Below are 11633 nucleotides of genomic sequence, written 5' to 3' on the forward strand. Positions count from 1 at the left end.
TGCCTCTCCTTGAGTAATAGCCACGTTGTAGCACTCCCACTCAGACCTCCCGGCACCCCCGTGGGCCCGCAGAGATCTCCCAGGACCCCCCTGTGGGGCCACAGAGACCTCCTGGCACCTCCCGTGGGCCGGCAGAGACCTCCCAGGACCTCCTGTGGGCCCGCAGAGACCTCCCGGCACCCCCCGTGGGCCCGCAAGAGATCTCCTGGCACCCCCGTGGGCCCGCAGAGATCTCCCAGGACCTCCCGTGGGCCTGCAGAGATCTCCCAGGACCTCCCATGGGCCCGCAGAGATCTCCCGGCAGCCCCGTGGGACTGCAGAGATCTCCCGGCACCCCCCGTGGGCCCACAGAGACCTCCCAGCACCCCCCATGGGCCCACAGAGATCTCCCGGCACACCCCATGGGACCGCAGAGATCTCCCAGGACCTCCCATGGGCCCGCAGAGATCTCCCAGGACCTCCCGTGGGCCCGCAGAGACCTCCCGGCACCTCTCGTGGGCCCGCAGAGCCCCCGTGTCTGGGGGAAAGGATGGGTGTCCTTGTGCTCAGGGTGGTGGCTCAGGAGTCACAGCAAATGACCGCACTGCCAGGCCCCAACGGAGTCGTGAGGTTCGGGCCAAGGTACCTGCTGATTAGAGTCCTCCCCACGCACAGCTCGGGGTTATTCGTGGTGCTTCGGGGGGCTGGGGACGTTATCAAACCTGCGGCCAACAGCGGGCACTTCCTGGCCGTAACTGGAAGAGCATCGCTTCCCAGGCATTTGGCGCGATCCGCCAGCACCTAAGCCGGGGGCATCTGTAGCGGTGGAGACGGGAGTCCTGCGCCCCCGTGCACGTCCCGCAGCCTGGGACACCGGGGACACCGGGGAGTCGCTGAGGCTGCAGCAGCGCTCAGGAGTCTTGCCCTCACGGCATTGCTGCCCCCCGCCCACCCCGAAGGCACCAGAAGCGCGTCTTAGGGTGATGAGAGGGTGCTTTGTGAGGGCTGTGCACGCTTGTCTCTACAGGAGGAGGGGGAGACGAGCCCCCAAGTGTAGCTGGACCAGGTGCTTGTAGCCACAATGCGTGTTATCCACAATGCTCACGTGGGGACCCGTCACACTTACTTATTTTTCGGTATCACATAAGCTGCTCCAGATCCCAGCTCCACACTGGGGCTCATCTCCCTGTCCTCCTGTTGAGACAAGCGTGCACCCCGGTCTCCCCGGCTTCCGAGGCATGCTGGGGGGCAGAGGGGGCACAAGGGCTGATGGGAGAACCAGCCAGAAACCAGGGGTTGGGAGCACACAGATGCCTACCTGGGAGCAGGGAAGATCATCAGTTGGGGCAATTCCTCCCCAGGGAACATTTTCTTTCTTTCGAAGCAGGCTGCATGTCCAGCGCGGGGCCCAGCACAGGCTCGACCTCACTGAGATCAAGACCCGAGTTGAGGGGCATTTGGGTGACTCAGTCGGTTAAGCGTCTGCCTTTGGCTCAGGTCATGATCCTGGGGTCTTGGGATCGAGCATTCGCTTCTCCCGCTCCTTCTGCCTGCTGCTCTGCCACTTGTGCCCTCTCTCTCTCTCTCTCTCTCTGTCAAATAAATAGGTAAAATCTTAAAACAAAAAACAAAACAAAACACAAGACCTGAGTTGAGATCACGAGTCAGTTGTTTAACCGATTGAGCCAACCAGGCACTTCCACAGTTTTGTTGTTTTTCTTAAAGTTTTCCCTCAAATTCCAGTTAACACAGTGTAATATTACTTTCCGGCGTACAGTATAATGACTCAACCTTCCCCAGGGAACACTTGGCAAGACCCAGAGACATTTTTGGTTGTCGCAATTTGGGGGAAAGGGGCTTCGCAGCAGCTGAATTACCTGCAGAGCGCAGGCCCGCCCCCCGCCCCCCCATTAAAGAAATGATGGTGCCCCAAACACCAACTGTGCCAAGGTGGAGAAACCTGGGGTAGCGCCCACCGTGGGGAGACGCTCAGCTCGGTGGGTCCGGGCACAGAATCAGGAAGGCCTGTTGGCTCAGAACCCGTCACCGACACCCGGTTCTCCAGGGGGCTTTGGGTCCCCCACTTTGGCTTCTCCGGCCTGTCTCCAGTGTCCGGCCTTGTGTGTCTCGAGGCCGCTCCTTCCTTTTTTTTTTTTTTTTTTTTTTTTAAGATTTATTTATTTATTCATGAGAGACACAGAGAGAGAGGCAGAGACACAGGCAGAGGGAGAAGCAGGTTCCCCGCGGGGAGCCCGGTGAGGGACTCGATCCCAGGACCCTGGAATCATGACCTGAGTCAAAGGCAGGCGCTCAACGCTGAGCCACCCAGGTGGCCCCAAGGCCACTCCTTCTTATCTCAGTTGGGCCATCTGCTCCAGCCGGAGCCTCGTATTCTGAGGCCGGAGACAAGCCCTGGCACTCTGCCTGCCTCGGCCCACACCAGTCACTCCAGCGGCCTGGGCCTGGGAGCCGGGCCAGGAGACTGGCCGAGGGGGAGGCGGAGAGCGGGGAAGCCCGATGGCTCCGTCTCCCCACCACCCACCCTGCCCTTGTCCCCGGGCCCCACTGTCTGTCTCTGATGCCTGGAGCCCCAGCCTGCTCTCAGCCCTGGGGCCTGGACCTAGGGCAGCCTGCCCGAGCGGTCTTCCCCTGTCTGCCGACCCCTGGTCTCCCCACCCACCCCCGGCTCCTTAAATCTCCCCTCTAGCCGAGGCCAGCAGCTGTTACCAAACAGCCGGGTGGGTGCAAGGCAGCTCCCCACCCCGGCCCCGCCCTGGGTGGTGAGGGACACCACTCGGGACTGCTGCTGAGCCCGGCGCCCCTTGCTCAGTGACAGAGAGTTCCAGGACCCGGGGCCCAGCCCTCAGAGCCAGGCCGGGGCATCCTGTGTTTGGAAGCCCGTGCTCGATATCCAGGCCCAGTGACCAGTGCCCATTGCCGGGACCCCCAGTGCCCAGCCAGAGCTGCCTGCCCTGGCTCCCCCACTTACCCACCCAGCCGACCCCGGGTGCCCAGGCCGCAGTCCGCTGGGCCAGTGCTGCTGGAGGGTCGGCACTGCGTCAGGCCAGGGACCCTGCAGAAAAGTCGGGGGGCAATTTTTAAAACAAATTTGAATGGCTTTTAAGTAAAAATTGTCCAAATGATGATTTAAAATAAAAATTGGGGGCACGCCTGGGGGCCTCAGGGGGTGAGCATCTGCCTTTGGCTCAGGGAGTGACCCCGGGGTTCTGGGATCAAGTCCCATGTCGGGCTCCCTGCATGGAGCCTGCTTCTCCCTCTGCCTGTGTCTCTGCCTCTTTCTGTGTGTCTCTCATGAATATGTAAATAAAATTGTAAAAAAAAAAATATATATATATATATAGTACACAAAAATCAAGGCACCTGGGTGGCTCCGTCAGTTAAGCATCTGCCTTCAGCTTAGGTCATGATCCCAGGGTCCTAGGATCCAGCCCTCTCCTGGGGAAGCCTGCTTCTCCCTTTCTCTCTGCCCTCCCATCCTGCTTGTGGTGGCTCTTTCTCTGTCTCTGTCTTAAATAAATAAATAAATACCTCTTTAAAAAAAATACAAAAAAGTCAAATGTTATAGACACCACATCTTGCTTAGATTCTTTCTTCATCTCTTCATCTCTTTTGTAAGTAGGCTCCTCACCCAGCACGGAGCCCAGGGCAGGGCTTGAACTTGGACCCCAAGATCAAGACCTGGGCTGAGATCAAGAGTCAGATGCTTAACCGAGTCACTCAGGCGCCTCTTGCCTAGATTATTGCAACACACTCCTTTTGTTCACTCTTTAAAATGAGATCTTGGGGGCACCTGGGTGGCTCAGATGGTTAAGCATCTGCCGTTGGCTCAGGTTGTGATCTCCGGGTCTTGGGATCGAGCCCCACATTGGGCTCCCAGTTCAGTGGGGAGTCTGCTTCTCCCTCTGCCTCCCGCTCCCACTGGTACTGTCTCTCTCTCTCTCTCTCTCTCTCTCTCTCTCTCTCAAATGAATAAATAAAAATATTAAAATAAAATGAAATGAAATTCTATTTTGACCAGGTAGTACGGTCACATGTTTCAAATTTTCCATAGAGACAAAGAATGTGCAATGAAATGTCTCATCTGCCCCTGGCCACCTGGTTCCCTTCCTTGGTGGTCTTCCAGAGACATCTTAGTCCCACAGCCTCATAACTGTCTTCCTGCCTCCAGTCTTGTCCACCTGCCTCCATCCTGTAGGCCGCTGGCATTTCCCCTCCAAACATGTTACCTTCCAACTTAAAACCCTTCTGTGCTGGGCAGCCTGGGTGGCTCAGCAGTTTAGCACCGCCTTCAGCCCAGGGCGTGATCCTGGAGACCCGGGATCGAGTCCCACGTCGGGCTCCCTGCATGGAGCCTGCTTCTCCCTCTGCCTGTGTCTCTGCCTTTCTCTCTGTGTCTCTCATGAATAAATAAATAAAATCTTAAAAAAAAAAAAAAAAAAAAAAAAAAAAACCTGTGCTTGTCCATGCCGAAGGAGAAGGAACAAACTCCCTGGCCAACCAGGACATGAGGTGAGCTCAGTGCCTGATTCCTACCTGGCTGCCGGGACACTTGGCCCCATTCCTGTGGGCTCCCCCTGCATCAGAGAAACACCACCCACCTCGTGGTCTCCCTTCTCACTCCCCCAACTGCCCTGGCTTCACCCTCTCGCTCATGTCCCTCTGTTGGACATTCCCTGCACACAGGCAGTATCTACTGTATGCCCAGCACTGGGGGCTAGGAGGACAGAACCGAAATGCTCCTGGGACTCGAGTTTTGGCAGAAGAGCATTTCATAGACCAATAGTTATAATAAGGCCTCTGTTGTGCTAGGGCAGGTACAGAGCACTGGGGTCAAAGGAGGCCTCCTGGAAGAAGCAGTATTTAAGAGTTGAACCACCCTCAGACAGCCTCGATAGTGGGGGGCAGGGGGAGACTTTGGGGAAGACAGGGGACAGCATCCCAGGCCAAAGAAACAGTTTATGACAAAGGCTCTGAAACACCCAGAAGCGTCAGAAATGCAGCATAATGGGAACACAGAGAAGAGGGGAAGAATGTGAGAGGCCCAGGGTGAGAGGCCCCCAGGAAGTCACTGAGAGGCCTGGGGTGGGGGGTTAAGCAGGGAAGCCTGTGGGTGGATTTGTGGCTGCTGGGCAGAGACCAGATTGGAGGAGAAGCCTTGCTCTCCTTTCCAGGATAGCCTGGGCTGATGCGAGGGCACTGGGGACAGAATCAGAGATATTTTAGAGGCGCGGCAGTGTGAAGAGTGACTTCTGAGGTCATTTCTGGCTTCACAGACTATTGGATCCTGGTTATGTTGCCTGGGTCAGAGTTTCTGAGTTTACTTTTTTTGTTGTTGTTGTTGGCTCCACGCCCAGCACGGAGCCCAACCCAGGGCTTGAACTCACAACCATGAAATCAGGATCTAAGCTGAGATGAAGAGTTAGATGCAAAAAAAAAAAAAAAAAAAAAAAAAAAACTGTTAGATGCTTGGGACGCCTAGGTGGCTCCCTTTAAAAAAAAAGTCAGATGCTTAACCCACTGAGCCACCCAGACGCCCCACTAAGTTCACTTTTGGACTTGTCCAATTGGTGGTACTTGCAAAATGCCCAGGCCAGGGTGTCCAGCAGACAGGCCATAGGCTGTCAACCTTGGAACAGGGGTTGGGACTGGAGGTTCCTCTTTGGGAGCCATCGGCATAAAGACAACAATGAAAACTCTGTCTTTATTGAGACTTTACTGCGCACTTACCAAGTGCCTGACACTTTTCTAAGTTCTTTTATTTTTTTTAAGATTTTATTTATTTATTCATGAGAGACACACAGAGAGAGGCAGAGACACAGGCAGAGGGAGAAGCAGGTTCCCTGTGGGGAGCCTGATGTGGGACTCAATCCCAGGACCCCGGGGCCATGCCCCAAGTGGAAGCCAGATACTCAACCACTGAGCCACCCAGGTGCCCCTAAATTTTTTTTCTTAAATATGTATTTATTTATTTATTTATTTATTTATTTATTTGAGAGAGAGGGAAGCAGATTCCCTGCTAAGCACAGAGCCCAATGAGGGGCTCTATCTTGGGACCCTAAGATCATGACCTGACCTGAAATTAAGAGTTGGATGCCTAACTGACTGAGTCACCCACATGCCCCAAGAAGGAATGGTGTACTGACACGTGTTACAACATGGATGAACCTGGAAAACATTAGGCTGGGTGAAATAAGCCGGTCACAAAAGGACAAATACAGGATTCCACTTAGAGGAGGCACCAAGAGTGGTCAAGGTCGTAGACACAGAAAGTAGGGTGGTGGGATCCCTGGGTGGTGCAGTGGTTTGGCGCCTGCCTTTGGCCCAGGGCGCGATCCTGGAGACCCGGGATCAAGTCCCACGTCAGGCTCCTGGTGCATGGAGCCTGCTTCTCCCTCTGCCTGTGTCTCTGCCTCTCTCTCTCTCTCTCTCTGTGACTATCATAAATAAATAAAAAAAGAAAAAGAAAAAAGAAAGTAGGGTGGTGATTGCCAGGAACCGGGTGGAGAAGGGAACGGGGAGTGATCTCTCCTTGTTAATAGGTACAAAATTTCAGTTGTGGAAGATGAACAGCCCTAGAGATGAGTGGTAGCGATGGTTGCACAGTGATGTGAATGCCCCAGAGCTTTACACTTAACAAAATGGTCAATTTTGCTATGGATACTTTCCGACAATAAAAAAATGGACTGAGCCACCCAGGCTCAGTCAGTTAAACGTCTACTCTCTGCTCAGGTCATGATCCCCGGGTCCTGGGATGGACCGCCCCCAATCAGGCCCCCTGCTCAGCGGAGAGTCTGCTTCTCCCTCTGCCTCTGCCCCTCCTACCCTCACTCGTTCCCAGTGTCTCTCTCTCTAATAAATAAATAAAATCTTTTTTTTTAATCTGGAAAAAAATTGGGTCACCTGAGTGGCTCAATCAGTTAAAACATCGGACTCTTGGTTTCAGCTCAGGTCATAATCTCAGGGCCATGGGATCCAGCTCCACATGGGCTCTGTGCTCAGCATGGAGTTTGCTGGTCCTGCTCTCTCTGCTCCTCCCCTGACTCAGGCTCTCTCTCTCAAATAAATAAATAAATAAATAAATAAAATATGGGATCCCTGGGTGGCGCATTGGTTTAGCGCCTGCCTTTGGCCCAGGGCGTGATCCTGGAGACCAGGGATCGAGTCCCATGCCGGGCTCCCTGCATGGAGCCTGCTTCTCCCTCTGCCTGTGTCTCTGCCTCTCTCTCTCTCTCTCTCTCTCTGTCTGTCTATCATGAATAAATAAATAAAATATTTAAAAAATAAATGAATAAAATATTAAACAAAATAAACTTAAAAATTGAAAGAATTTAATAAAATGGTAACTTTTACAATAGTATTTAAATTTGGCAAAATAGGGGATCCCTGGGTGGCTCAGCAGATTAGCACCTGCCTTCGGTCCGGGGCATGATCCTGGAGACCAGGGATCGAGTCCCACGTCGGGCTCCCTGCACGGAGCCTGCTTCTCCCTCTGCCTGTGTCTCTGCCTCTCTCTCTCTCTCTCTGTGTCTCTCATGAATAAATAAATAAAATCCTTAAAAATAAATAAATAAATGTGGCAAAATAGTTCATGTTTGAATAATTTGCACTTCCCAAACAAAAATATTATACCTTACAGTTCCCACTGTTTTTATTTTTTAAAGATTTATTTATTTATTCATGAGAGACTCAGAGATCTTAGTGTCACAGAATTGAAGATACCAATGGAGTGTAACACAGGCTTGAGCGATTTCAAAATGAATGTGCATATCTGAGTCTGTGTGTGTCAAGGGATGACTATTTAAGTGAAATTTCTCTTTCTAATTAACTTCCACATAGGATACAAAGTATACTCAAAGGTGAGTAATAAATTATGCTTATTTGAAGCTAACATATACATTACTAAATATCTATATAGCACTATCTAAAGATCTTTTTTTGTGAGTAATCTCTGCAGCCAATATGGGTTTGAACTCACAACCCCCAGATGAAGAGTTGCATGCTCCACCTACTGAGCCAGCCAGGTGCCCCTTGTAGCAACTATTTAGAACTTAGACCAATAAAATATTTTGGGGAGGAAGAAGCATTTTTAAGCTGATATTGTTTAAAATTGCTGATGGATGGTAATAATAAAAAGCTGACCAAATATTAGCCCTCCTTTTTTTTTTTTTTTTTTTTTTGAGAGAATCCTAAGCAGGTCCGTGCCCAGCCCAGAGCCCGATGTGGGGCTTGACCTCACAATCCTGAGATCATAACCTGAGAGGAAACCAAGAGTCCGCCACTTAACCTAAAAATAGGCACCCCTATTTTTATTATGGTTCTTACATTCTCTACAGGCAACGCACCTTTATTGCCCATACCTGAGTAGAACACACCCCACCATCATGCCACACTCCATAGGCCACTCCTAGCAACACGGGGATCCCGTTCCACCTGGCACCTGTGGACCGAAGCAGAATGCCGGGGGCTGCTCTTTTGCACACATTTAATTTCTCAACCTTTACTTTATTATTATTTTTTAAAGATTTTACTTATTTATTCATGTGAGACACAGAGAGAGAGAGGCAGAGACACAGGCAGAGGGAGAAGCAGGCTCGCTGGGGGGAACCCGATAGGGGACTCCATCCCAGGACCCTGGGATCACGCCCTGGGCTGAAGGTAGACCCTCAACCGCTGAGCCCCCCCCCCGGGGGACCCCCAAACCTTACTTTGAGGACATTCCCAAGAAGCCTGCCTGACCTTCTCTCCCCCTTTGAGGGTGGATCAAGTACTTGTCCTTTATATTCCCAGGGGACCCTGTGTCCGGTTCTGTCCCTGACCTCTTCCTCTGTGTCCCATGCCCCCAGTTCTAGGCCCAGCAGCCTGGAAGGAGGGCTGGAGCCTAGGAAGCGGGGGTTGGGGTGTCGGTGGAAGGGCTGGGGGGGCCTGCAGGGGAGGAGGCCTTGCACCAACACAACTCTCACTCTGTGCGTCACCTCAAGACCGTGTCACCCGTGTCACTAGTGAGAAGTGGAGGCCCACGGAGCCCGGGGTGCTCAGGGCTGCAGGGGGTCTGGGGCGGGGGGGGGGGGGCTGGACACCCGTGCCCGCCTCTCCGCGCGGCCCCGGCCTCACTAGCCCGTCGTGTGCGCGTCCAGCCGGGAGGGGGCGCCAGATACCCGCCCCTGGGGAGGCCGGGCGGGCGGGGTGGGGGTGGGGACCGCTGCTCCTCGGGAGGAGGCGCACGGGGCGCAGCCCTGCAGCTGGGGGTCCCGGTAAAGGAGCGGGGTGTGCTGGGGCGGGTTTGCAAGGGCGCCGGGGTTCAGGAGTGTCAGCCTTGGGATGGGGGCGGCCTCCTGGGGGCGCGCTGGAGGCAGGGAGGGCGCCCCGGGGCCCCGGGGCGCGCCCCCCAGCTCCTAACCCCCCACCCCCCCACCCCCCCAGCTCCACCCCTCCACCCCGGGGCCTGCTGCAGGCCCGACGTTCCTAAGTCTCCCCCAGTGTCCGAGCCCCGGACCCCAGGCTCCTGAACTCCTCCCCCCTCCCCGGGTTCCTCCCACCCAGTCTGTGGGATCTGCCCCCCAGGACCTGCAAGAGACCTTCACCCAAGACCCCGGGTCGAACTCCTGCTCCGTCCCCCTCCCCGAGTCCCCTCTCTCCGCAGAGACCTGTTTCCACCTGGTGACTTAACCTGGGAAGATCCAGTGATCCTCGAGGCCTTTCCTGTTCTTGCCCCGAAGGCCAATCCACCTGCTCATCATCCCCCATCCGAGTTGGTGCTCTTGCCTGGACTCCCTTGCGGCGCCATCCCTCGCAGTCCCTCCTCCGGGTGGCAGCCCTGCTAATCTTTTCAAATCCTCCATCTGATCGTGTGGCTCACCTGCTCACCTGCTCACCTGCTGAAATCTTTCTAGTGCCCCCCTGGCCTGCGCGGCCTGGTCCTTCCTACATCTCTGGCGCTACCCTCCCTCTCACTCTTTGTTCCCCTACATGGGCCGCACTCATCACAGGGCCTTTGCACCTGCTGTTTCTGCCTCCGTCTGCAATCGGCCCCCCCTTTCTGCCTTGTTAACTCCTCCTTCAGACCTCTTGGCTCCAGCGTTGCTTTCTCGGGGGTCCCCTCCACGGCCTCCCTGACCTGGTCGGATCCCTCGGGACTGACTCTCCCAGCACCACACACTTCTCCTTCACATATTTGTCATAGCTGTCATTGCTGATTTGTTTGCAGTATTACTTAGTTAACGTCTGTTGTTTTTTTTTTTCTGCTAGACTCTAAGTTCCACGAGGGTAAGGACTGTGTCAGTTTTCACTCACTGGAAGTGTCCAGTGTCCATGTGCTGGCACGTACTAGGGGCTCGATGTTTCTTGAATAAATAAGCAAATGACTGTTGCGCATTTCTCTCCACCTCTGTCTCCCGAGCCCGAGCCTGTGTCACCTCCTAGCTGGACCTCGGCGATCACTTCTTCACTGGTCTCCTAGTTTACAGTCACCCACTGCCAGTTTCCCCAGCAAGGGCCAGAGTGGTCTAATAAAAATGCCGGCCTGACCATGTATGTCACCCTTTCCCCCCATCGCACAGCCTTCAGCGGCCTCCCGTGGCCCTTGGAATAAAATGCGAAGTCTTGACACAGCCTTACAAGGACTTGTACCGTCGGGCTCACCTCATGCCAAGCTCCACCTCTTCAACGGATCTTTCTTAATGCAACAAATATTGAGCGCCTGGGGATTTAGTGGTGAGTGAAAACAGACTCCTTCAGATCTGCTTACAATCCTCCAGACTCTCCTGCCCACGCTGGGCCTTTGCACATGCTTTGCCCCTTGTCTGGAAAGTGCTTCTCTCTCCTTTCTTCACATTCCTGACTTTGCCCAGTCAACACCTACTCCCCAGCCGGATCTCAGATTTTTTTTTTTTTAATTTTTTAAATTTATTTTATTTTATTTTTTTTTCGGATCTCAGATTAAACTCCATTTATTCAGGGATATCTCATGTGACCCCCAACCCGGGTCCCTCTGTGAGATGCTTTTATTGCTCCCTATATTGTCTTTGTAGCACTTAAGGCATTTCTTGTTTTTCTGTTTGTTTGGGTTTTTAGTTAATACCCCCCCCTCCCCCGCCTAGGAGCTTCCACGTCTGGCTTTTTTGGCTTTACCATCGTATTGCTCTGCCGCTTAGCTGGTGCTCTGCACTATATCGAATGAATAAAGGAGTGAGTTAGTTATTCCCCTGCAGCAGTACTCAGAGGCCATGGCCACCAGGGAAATGGTGCCCCCACCTTGTGGTGAATATGAGCTGAGGCCCAAGCTGGGTGCTGAGAGGGGTATGAAGAGGAGCTGTCAGGCAGCCCGGGTGGTTTAGCGCTGCCTTCAGCCCAGGGCGTGATCCTGGAGACCGAGGATCGAGTCCCATGTCGGGCTCCCTGCATGGAGCCTGCTTCTCCCTCTGCCTGTGTCTCTGCCTCTCTCTCCCTCTCTCTGTGTCTCATGAATAAATAAATAAATAAATCTTAAAAAAAAAAAAAAAAAAAGGAGCTGTCACCAGAGAGAGGGGCAAGAAGCTGCTAGTCCCTCCTTGGGACTAGCTCTGGATCCCAAAACTTGGCCCCACCCACCTCTCCCTCCCCACCTCTCCCTCTCCAGCAACCCTGCTCCCACTCCT

Source organism: Vulpes vulpes, chromosome 10 (assembly GCF_048418805.1).
Source record: "Vulpes vulpes isolate BD-2025 chromosome 10, VulVul3, whole genome shotgun sequence".
NCBI classification, from domain to species: domain Eukaryota; kingdom Metazoa; phylum Chordata; class Mammalia; order Carnivora; family Canidae; genus Vulpes; species Vulpes vulpes.